The 11,504-nt window shown below is 46.5% G+C and overlaps 1 long non-coding RNA gene across 1 annotated transcript; it reads left to right on the forward strand.

Moving 5' to 3' along the window:
• The first annotated feature begins 2,932 nt into the window (after nt 1-2,932).
• Nucleotides 2,933-8,460, forward strand: LOC141415730 (uncharacterized). Its single transcript, XR_012440670.1, has 3 exons — nt 2,933-3,016; nt 4,928-5,055; nt 6,779-8,460. It is a non-coding gene; the product is annotated as an uncharacterized lncRNA (long non-coding RNA).
• Nucleotides 8,461-11,504: the final 3,044 nt, after the last annotated feature.

Here is an 11,504-nt window from a genome sequence, read left to right on the forward strand (position 1 = left end):
CAAGCTCTTCACTGCCTCGCAGTAGGGTCCCTGTTCCAGCCCTGGCCCCCCTCGCTTTTCCTGTTTATGGCCTCCTCCCCTTATCTCAAACTCTCCCTGTCACCCCGGTGCTTCTTGGGACACAGGGCAAGTCTTAAGTAAGATAGTCTAAGGGGAAGATCACTGCAATCCTCCATTTTCTGTTAGCCTTTAAATCACAGAGTTTGCATCTCATGTCTAGTTCAGAACTACATTTGATGCAAAAGCTAGAAATTTAAGCAGTCCCTTGACCTGACTCGCTGTATGTGGTAATTTTTATCTTCAAGTTTTAGCTTGGTCTTGATTTCCAAATTAAGCTTCCTCACAGGAGTCCACGTACACCTCAAGCCTAGATACTCAGATGCCACATGACCAGCTCCAGACATGTCACATGCAGACAGAATTAAAGAAGGAAACAAGCAACTCCACAGTCCAACAAGGTCCCCAGGCACTCAGACCCTGAGACCATTCCTGCAGACATGGCCAGTGAGCTGTGGCCTGACATTTATCAAACACGTGGGGAAACGCAAGGATATTAGTGGCTGCAGGAAGAGTGTGTGTTGTTAATGCATTCAAATTGGGCCAAAACCGTTTTGAAGACAAACTATTTCAGTGTGTGGTCTCATCTCCATGTCAGAGATTACGACCTTCAGAGCTAGAGGGGTTTTTCCTCCTGCCGACATGTTCTACGTGGCAACTCTGAGAATCCAGCTTGAAGGGAAACTGGCCAGACCGATTCAGCTTTCTCAAGAGTATCAGAATCATTTGTTTTCAGTAAACCAAGTTTGTTCATTTGTTCCTCCACAAGCATCTACTGACTCACACACTCTTGGCCAATCTTAGGTATATAAATGGGCTACGCCTTTGGCCATGTTGGCAACCAAAAATTTCAATTTTCCTTTCCATACTGAAAACTTTTGAGGCTGATTTATAGTCAAAATCTTGCAGATTGTGGGGGAAAGAAACTTAATGCCTTTCAAGCCTATAGGCTTTCAGTCATTGTCAGCACTGAGATCAACTAAAAACTTCGTCTCTGCAAATGCCTTTCTCTCCTGGCTTCCAGGACATGGCATTCTCCTGGCTTTTGCCCCACCTCACTGGGCCTCCATCTCAGTTTCCCTGGCTGGCCTGACTCCCCTATCCCAGACCCCACTCCTCTGCTGTTCATACTCTCTCCATGAAGTGACCATCTCTGTCCCTCTGGCTTAAACATCCTCTGTGTGATGACAATGCCCAGTGGTTATCCTCAACTCAACACCTTCCTCTGACTTCTAGAATCCTACATCCATCAGCCTTTCACAAGCTGATTCAAGGTCTCCAAGACATCTACAACTGAGCTTATTCCAACTGGACTCCTGGCTCCTCTCTCTCCAAGCCTCTTCTTTTCCACAGGTCACCAACTCACAGAAGGGCACCAAACCTGAAAGTCATAATTGAGTTCTTTATTTTTTTTTTCCTTTGGTGGGACTGGGGTTTGAACTCAGGGTTTCATACCAGCAAAGCAGGAGCTCTACTGCTTGAGCCACACCTCCAGTCCTGATTTCTTCCTTTGATCCACTCCTTGCATTCATTCAAGTTCCTGTTGCTGCTAACTTATAATTCTATCATGACATCAGGTGTGAGATTCAAACCATTTAGACAGTACCAATGGCATTTGTCCTATGCTTCTGTGGGCACTGTCCTCCCCATTGGGCCCATGGGGGACACACTGGAGCGTTGGTGGGCTGCATAGCAGGCCAACAGTTCTAGAGGGACCCTCCACAGAGTCCAGCCAGAGCTTGCTGAGTCAAATGGCCAGGACACAGGAAAGCACAGTCCAAGATGCAAACCCAACCCTGGGATGGATCAGGTCTTACTTCTGGAGGCAGGGTGGATTGGAGCAGGTGGATTCATTTCTAGAATTTGTAGATGAAAGTCGTGCAAGGCAGAGCCACTTTGCCTGCATGACCCTCTAAGCTGACCTTTCCTATCACTGCCCTCAGTATCAAAAGTTGCTATGGAGGCTGCTTCAACACAGGACCAGGTGAATGAGAAAAAGAAAGGCATAGCCCAAGAAGCTGGACCCTGAGGTCCCTGTGCCATCCCCACCCTGAAGGAGTCAGAGCATTCATGTATCACGTCACTCTGACATCAGGTGTTAGATTTTGGTGGAAAGTTAAAAACTAGGAGAGAAAAAATAAAGCAGGAAATGATGACTGGTAAGACTCAAAGCAACAATATTGATGTGTGTGACCGTAAGTGCTGTCTGCAGAGGCTGGATTATAGATGCCTTCAGTGTAGGGTGGAGCGTGAACATGAGGGATCAGGATTGTCTTGTGCAAAGGTGGGAAGAAGGGAACCTGAGTAGTACCAGGGGGTGTGGTTGACCAAATGCAGGTTAAGTATAGAGAATAACACTGTGACACAGCATAACATGTAACATGCAGTGACCATGTCCTCTCCCCAGCCCCTTCCCCTGCTGTGTCTAACAGTCTTCCTTCTACTACCTTATCGTCTGTTTTACCATGGATTCTATTTATGACAGAAAACAGGTGATCCCTGTCTTTCTGAGTCTGGCTTATTTTGCTTCACATGATCTCCAGTTCCATCCATTTTCCTGCAAATGACATGATTTTGTTGTTCTTTATGTTTGAATCGTACTCTGATGTGTTTACATAGCACATTTTTTTATCCATTCATCCATTGATGGATACCAAGGCTGATTTCATAACTTGGCAATTATGAAAAATGTTGTAATACACATGGATGTGTTTGTGTGCAGGCTTTGATTCTGCCGGGTATATAGCCAGGAGTGGTGTAGCTGGATTATCTTTCTATTTTTAGGTTTTTGAGGCACTTCCAAACTGATTTCCATAGGGGCTGGACTAACTAACACTCCCACCAGCAGTTTGTAAGGGTTCCTTCCCAGTCTTCCGTCATCCCTCTCCTTCCTCTTTCTCTACTGAGTGCAGACTGGAGTTGCTTTCCCTGATGACTAGGGGTGTTGTTGACCTTTTCTGTAAGTATTGGCCATCTATACTTCTTTTGTGAAGTGTCTGTTCACTTCATTTGCCTGTTTGATTGGATTACTTGTCCTTTTGGTGTTAATTTTTTTAGTTCTTCCTATATTCTGGGTATTAACCCTCTGTCAGAAAAATAGCTGGCAAAGATATTTTTCCTTTTCTGTAGGCCATCTCTTCACTCTGTTGTTCCCTTTACTGTGCAGAAGAGTTTTAATTTAATGTAATTCCATTTGATGCCTCTTTAACATGGGGGATCCCCTAATACCCTCTGATTTTCTCCATCACAGAATATTGTTTTTCCCTTTGTAGAAATTACCTTGATTCCTAACCATTTGTTCATTTACTTACTGTTTTCCTCACCAGTTTTTATGCACCCCATGATTATCTTACTCCAGTTTCTGATATATGCTAAGTCCTTAAAAGATATCTGCTGAAGGAAAGAAGGACGGATGGAGGAAATGGATGAAAGGAAGGAAGGATGGATGGAGAGATGGATGAATGGGTGGATGGAGGGAGGGAGGGAGGGATAGGTAGATGGATGATGGATAGAGGATGAGTAGATGAATAGATGGATGGAGGGAGGGAGGGTTGGATGGGTGGGTGGGTGGATGGATGGATGGGTGGGTGGGTAGGTGGATGGATGGATGGGTGGATGGATGGGTGGGTGGGTGGGTGGATGGATGGATGGATGGGTGGGTGGATGGATGGATGGATGGGTGGGTGGATGGATGGGTGGGTGGGTGGGTGGATGGATGGATGGATGGGTGGGTGGATGGATGGATGGGTGGGTGGATGGATGGATGATGGATGGATGAGTAAATGAATGATGAATGGAGAATGGATGGATAGATAGATGGATGGAGGCAGGGATGTGGAAATTTTTCTCTGAATGCAAAATAAAACAAAGTTCAAGGACAACCAATGGCGGTTAATACTGAGAAAGCTAAGATTCAAAATTCAAGTATCATTACAAAAGCTTTATAAATAAAATAGAGTGAAAATACTTCTAAAAGAGTATTTAGATCCAGTAACACAAGGGAAAACATAATTTCTGAAGGTCTTTTCTAATTTTCAAATGCCCTCACCCCATCTGGATCTGATTTAGTTCAGCCTTTGCTGCTGCCTTTTATTTCCTTTTTTTAAAAAACTGAAATATTCCTACATTTCCATTATGTCATGTACTTTGTAACCATAGCTTAAATATCTAGTTTCTTCAAAAATCTCTAGGCCTGCAAATCTGCTTTGCCCCAGATAAGCCTCGGGTCTGTAACACAATCACATGACTGATGCCCTGGGGACTCCTGTTCCTGTCTTGCCCTTCACACAAAGAAAACTTTCTATAACCTTCCAGGACATGCACACTTTTCCCAAAATATTATGCAAATACTAAAGATGCCTTCCCCACCCCCAAGATCCTGTAAACGTTTGCAGACATTGGAGATGCCTACAGTATTCCTTTGTAGCAAGAGCCAGAGACTGGAGAGGGGCACTGAGGCCCCAGAGCCACATGCACCAGGGGACAGAGAAGCAGCAGAGAGCTTGGGGGCTCCCCAGGCAGGAAGAAGGGGACCAAATGCCTCTGTGCATGGACACCTTCCTACGATTCCCACCAGTGCAGCCTTTGCTCAGAGGTCAACAAGCACCATCTAGAAGGGGCCAGACAGCAGATATTGTAGGCTCTGCAGGCCACACAAGAACTCTGTGGCATCTTCTCTGTTTGGGGTTTTGTTCTCTTTAACAACTTTTGATTCCTAGATGGCTGGCTGTACTAAACAGGTCACGCTGGCTTTGACCCACAGGCCATGGTTTGGGGCCCCTGATCTGGAAGATGCAAGGAAGCCTTTTACCCAGTCTCCTCATGGCTTCCTTTCTGACTCAGTCCTATGCCTATTTCCTCTGCTTTCCAGTGTTTTAGAATAGACCTCCTGCTGGCCTCTCCACCCAAACTACACTCTCCCATTCATCACCCATCTGCCTGCCCCAGATCTGTGCCAACGCTGACATCCATCTCAGAACTTCACTGGAACCCTTTGAGGTAAGGACTTTCACTACCCCACTGTGTGGATGGATACACGGAGGCTAAGGAAAGGTGAGCAACATTCCAAAGTCACCTTGCTAATAAGTCACAGAATCAAGAGCCAGAGTTAAGTCCATCTGATTCCAAACCCTCATTTGTTCTGGCCCTGGCAGCCCTCCTTTCCCCATTCCCAACCCATCTTACATCAATGACCTGATCCATCTTCCCGCACACCAGGTTAATCATGACTCTCCAAGGACCCTTCAAGGACTTGCTGTTGTTTACCAAATACAGAGAATGCTCCCTTCACCTGGCTTTCCATTCCACCTCAGCTTAGCTCCTCACCTTTATTCTCATTGTCCCAGTGGTGCTCCATCCTCGGAATGGGCTGAATTCTCCTCTGCCTCCTCCTATGGGACTTGACAACTTTCCACCACTATGCTTTATTTCACACCACCCCTCTCCCAGAACTCTCTGCAGTCGTCTCCCCACTCCACACACAGTCACTCCTGGTGTCTGTGCAGGACAGTTCTAGGATCCCCTGTGAATATCAAAACCCTTGGATGCTCAAGTTTCTTTTATAAAATGGCATTCGATTTGCATTTGACCTATGCACTTCTCCTGGATGCTTAAATCCCCACCAGGAGCTGATAATGCTTGATACAGTGTAGCTGCTTCAGGAAGAGTTGTTGGCTGCATGGTTCAGGGAATAAAGACAAGAGCAAGTCTGCTCACATTCAGTACTGTGAGCAAAGACTGCCTCTGCAGAGCACCTGTACTTACCCTACCTCCTGTAGGAGCTTGTAATGTAGAAATGTCCTTTCTAGATGTGCTACATCAAGCAGCCGTAAGGAAGAATATGTACAGGGTGTGCATGTGTCTGTATACACACACATAAAGAAAAGATGTGGCAATTGAAAAACTTCCAGTGAGCTGGACGCAGGCGGCTCCCACCTATAATCCTAGCTATTCTGGAGGCAGATAGCAGGAGGATCAAGGTTTAAGGCCAGGTCAAGGAAACAGCAAGACCCAGTCTCAATAACAACAATAAAAACCCTCCAAAGTTTGAGGGTTTTAGTTTAAACAAAAAATGTAAAGACAAACAGAATGGCATAGGAGACTAAGTCGGGATGAGAGGGGTGGGGAGAGCTCGATGTTTACAGCCAGGTCATCATAGTCTTCAGCTCAGAACATCCCTTCAGTCAAATCATACACAGTTTACAACCTCGGCTTTTTAATGAATCAAAATTATCCAAGTTTGCCTTTGGAGAGAGAGAAATTTTTTTTTCTTTTTTTTTTGACTGTATTAAAGTTTAAACTCAGGACCTCACACTTGAGCCACTTCACCAGCCCTGTTTTGTGTTGGGTATTTTTGAGATAGGGTCTTGAGAACTTTTTGCCCAGGCTGACTTTGAACCACTATCCTCCTGATCTCTGTCTCCTGACTAGCTGGGATTACAGGTGTGAGCCACCAGCACCCAGTGAGAAATTTTCTTAACAGCATTTCATTTGAGAAGCTGGATCACGTCACACCATCGCAAGTCGGGGTCTGTCTGTAAGTGTAAATATCATATACATGTGTGTAAATGTGGGTAAAGATGTATAAAACATATCCCCCCATGGTTCCTGGTAAACATGCGTAAACACCTGTGCCCCAGGGGGTCCCACACTGCCCTGGCTGCACAAGCCACAAGCCTCCAGTTGAAACATGTTTGAATTTGGCCTTTTGATCTCCCCCCAGGCTAGAGAACGGCATTGCAATCCTTTCTCAAGATGCTGAGCAGCTCCCAGATGCCACTCATCGCCAGGGTTGTGTCCACCACCCACCGCTGCTCCAGCCGCACCTACAGCCCAACCTGACTTGACCAGACGTTCCCCGGGGGCAGGGCTTTGCGCTGAGCCCAGGAACTCTGAGTCCCACCCTTACACGAGGAACTCAGCTCTGTTATAAAACAGGCTCGTGACAGAGGGCTCTGTCCAGCTGCCGGCCGCAGTTAAGTGTTCAGTGCACTGAGGGTGGCTAGGCTATGCCGTGATGTTCTGCAGGCGACATGTGTTGAGAGCAGTATTTAATTTATGATGGGTTTACCAGGATGTACCCCATCTCAAATGCAGAAGCCTCTGTCTAGGTACACACACACACACCACACACATACACACACTTTAGTTACGTAACTAAAACACAGGCTTCACAAAACTGATCATTACTGCGTGTGACACGCAGCTATCTCTGTTAAATTCCTTTGCGGCATAATTATTTGATGCTCGCTGTGATTCAATCACTTGGGCTGGGCCTGGCAGAGGCTGCTGAGGAGGCTATGAGCTGCCGTTCCTGTTCCTTCCAACACCACCTCCATCTCCCTGGCAGCACCGTACCCGTCTCCTCAGGGCAGGGTTTTGGTGCACCTGACTCTCCCCGTCCTGGATGTACAACTCCAGCATGGCCTCCAGAGCACTGCACCTGGGGGCCATTACAATGGCCACTCAGAGCATGGTTCAGGTTGGCTGTGGTGACCAGAACAAAGGAGAAACTTGTACTGGATGTGGGAGGTGCCAGGAGTGTCTGTGAGGGGATGTCCTGTCCTGCCGAAAAGAACTCCAAAAGAGAGAAAAGCAGATCCCAATGCAGAGAAAACCAAGTTTTAGAAGTATTGTTTGACCCCTAGAATTAAGGCTATGTCTACAACCCTACCCAAAACAAAATCCATGAGTCAATAGATTCTCCCTTTTCCTATGTCCAGTGGACTCTGTATTTTTCTCACTTGAAACCAAAAGACCTGAGTGATAAAATTCCCGTAGGTGTCACCAGCAGCATTTTAGTGTGTGTGTGTGTATGTGTGTGTGTGTGTGTGTATGTGTGTGTGTGTGTGTGTGGTACCAGGGTTTGAACTCTGGGCTTTGTGCTGTCAGGCAGGTGCTCTACCACTTGAGCCACAGTCCCAACCCTATCAGCTTTGCAGGACTTTTCCTGACCTTCACAGTGGTCATATCCTCAACTCTCCAATTCAGAATCCCTCTTTCTACTCGTTCTTTATCCCCCAGCACAACTGTCTTGGGACACTCTTAGCTGAGCTACTTCTTCTGGAGGTATTTGCACTTTTAAACTCACTCATGAGAATGCTTGGCAAAATGGTGGCAGGTGGGAATGTCAGGAACAAAGGCTCAACCAGTGCCCACTCTGAGAGTCACCAGTGCTGTGCTGTACCCAGGAGCTTGTGATTTTGGTTAATATCAAGGTCACATTTTCATCGTTTTGTTGTTTTTGTTGCTAAGTGACAGGTTCTTTTCTGAAACACTAAGGTTTCAGGAAACCCTCGGGCTTATGACCCCAAAATCTCCACCTCAATTTAAACAAGGCACCCAAAGAGCTGTCCTGCAAATACTTGCTTACTTAAAGGAAAATGTGACGGTTTCAAAAATAAATTCCCGGCCAAAACTGCCAAAGGTTGTGCCTGCATCTGTCAAGTGTCAGAAGTAATTACCAGGCTGAATGTGACTCACATCTCTACAGGGCATGAGCAAACCAATCCTTCCTGCCGCCTTTTGTCTGGACAGAGATGGTAGGAAAGCCGCTCATCCTTGCCATTTGAGGAGGGGAACCTCAGCGTGAGCGGAGAAGGACACTGGGACCTTATCTGTGGCTGCCAGCCATTAGCTTAGACACTCCCTGGTCAGCTCTGGGTTTGGGTGTGTTTTTATGTGCACACACAGAAGTTTCCATCAATGCACAGGTGAATTGTATCATATTTACTAGAAGGATTTTAACATCCTTGTAAAGTAAAATCTTCTGGAGCTAGGATAACCACTACTCAGGTCAGGAAACAGACTTTTGCAGCAATCCCTTCATCTAGGATGAGAAATAGCCCTGTGGGAGTTATTCTGTGGGACCCCTGTTCTCCAAAATATCTACCTTTGGGACTTTTATGACCATCCCTTCCTGTGTTTTCTTTCTTTTTTATTTTTTTCTTATCTCTTTGTTTTTTTCAGGCAGGGTCTCGCTATGACCCAGGCTGACCTTGAACTTGTGATCCTTCTGCCTCAGCCTCCCGGGTGCTGAGACTATAGGTGTGTGACACCACATCCAGCTTCTTTTGTTTCTTTATAGTCTTGTCACTCATGTGTACCTTAAAGTTCTTGGCTTGGTCTTACCATTTTCTCTTTTTAACTTGAAAGGTCTTCATTTCTTCCCATCATTGTTTTCCGCGCCATCCTTTTCTTTTGGAGAATCTAGCATGCCATGTTTAAGAGTTTTGGGTTTCCCATATTTTATGGCTGTTATCCTAATCCCCCAACAACCTTACCCTTGTTCTAAAACTTTCCTCCCTGTTTAGCACTGTCTATCTCATGCTGACACACAACTGTGCATCCTTGGTCTTTCCTCCTTGCTCCTTAGTTATACGCAATTATAGACATTTGCACTATGCAAATTTTCACAATAATGGCCACATTTATTGAGATCCTATTCCAGCAGCACCCTGAGACTTTTCACACAGTTGCTGGTTTCATCTTTATGACAACTTTAAGGTCCCCATTAATATATATGATGTTCAGCAACACAGAGAGGTTGCATTGACTTCCCAGAGTCACACAGTCCATAAGAGCCAGACCACAACCAACTCCAAGTGTTCTGTATCCAGAAGCAAATGAGCACAAGCATAAATCCATGCCTACTTTTTGGTCCAAGCACAGGGTGACATCATACATCATTTGTATAAATACTTTGTGGGAATCTTCCAAGTCGACTAGTTCAAGTTCATTATTTCAATAGCTCTGCAAACACACAGGACTCAGACATGCTGATTTTAAATCTACAGCTGACCTTTGGTGGCCTGTATCTTGTCCCCAGCTCTTCACTGCCCAAATGGTGCTACAAATAACATTGTTGGACAGGTGTGTGGACATAGGCAGAGCTGTCACTTGTACAGATTCAGGGGTGGAACCTGTGCTGAACTTTCTGTGGACTGTCAGCCATTGTGGCTGATTGATTCCTGGGAAGGCAAAAACACTTGATGTGCCACCAGGAGAGGGTGAGAAAGCTTGTCTCTTTGTCACCATCAACTGGACATCAGCCTCCTGGATTGAGGCCAACATGACAGATGTGGAACTCCCTCTGCTGAGTTTCTTCTCAGCTGTTCTCTGTCCTTTTCTCCTTGCTGATGTCCCCCGGGGACACCCACCTCACATTTGAGGACCCTGCCCTGTATCTGCCAGCTCCCAAGCCGACCCAATGCTCGTGTGGAGTGACTCAATTACTTCTAAAAAGTTGATCGCTTCATTCTCCAGAAGAAACCTATGAAATGTGTCAGAAGCTATGCTCTGTCAGCATCTCATTCACTCACTGCACAGAGAGAAGAGCTGGCTTATGTAAAAGACAGCAAATTGCAGAATGGTCCTGGGCCCCGAACCTTCCTTCTGAGCCTGTCCAAGGCTGAGGCACACATGAGAAGATCCGCCCCCTGACATTGCAAGAGGACTTTTTATCTATGACGGGGTTGCCTGGGTTCTCTCTGGAGAGAATTAACCAGAGCCTTGGTTCAGACATGGCTGACCTCCACCCAACCTCATTTCAAGGCTCCATGAAGCAGCTCAGCAAAGATTTGGGATTTGGGTCATGGGTGCCACCTTTGGATATGATTTGTACTCATCCCGCAGGAACGAGATACAGTCTTAAGAGACTGGACCAGTACCATGACAGTGGGTTGTTTTAAAATGAGACAGCCCTTCCACACACCCCGCTCTCACACACACACACACCTCCTTGTGTGGCTGTCACTTCCCCTCATCTCTGAGGCTAAGATATCAAAACCAACACTCTCACACACTCCCTGCAAAATGACAGCAAATAATTTTGTCACAAACAAGTTGGTGCAAACGTCCTTCCCTCCTATTTAATTTCTGGAGACATGATACTAATCCCTTAATTGGGTGCAGTGTTCATCCGTCACGCTGTCTCCTCAGAAAAGAACTTTGCTATCACAGAGGCCATTGATCAGGATCCAGCTCCAAGAATTTGTTCTGTTACAGCAGAAAAATTCCCTTCCAAGAAAAGAGAAAAAGCAGAGGGAAAACTTAATCCTTTTAAGAAAGCAAGCACTGGCCAGGCCTAGTCAGGAGCCCCATGCCAGCTTCCTGCAGGAGTTCAGGACAAAGGCCCAAGCAGGGTCCAGTGCTGGGTGGCCACGGCCAGCCCCCTGGTTGCCAGTGATTTCACTGGAATGAGGCACAAAGAAACCCTCAGACCCAGGCGATGCCACCTGCTCCAAGGCCTGGATGTGGGACCCACTTGTGAGGCCAAGGCTGAGGGAGGGACCCGCCATCGCCCGGAAATGGGGCAGCCACCCTTGGAAGAGCTGGGCCTGAGTGCTGGTGGTGCTCTCAGAGGCTGTGCGACTCTGGCCCAATCCCAGGACCCTTTGTAAGACGTGTTTCAGAACTGGGAACAGCAGCCTCCCCATGGCGAGACTGCA

The sequence above is a fragment of the Castor canadensis genome, chromosome 13 (assembly GCF_047511655.1).
Source record: "Castor canadensis chromosome 13, mCasCan1.hap1v2, whole genome shotgun sequence".
Taxonomy (NCBI): domain Eukaryota; kingdom Metazoa; phylum Chordata; class Mammalia; order Rodentia; family Castoridae; genus Castor; species Castor canadensis.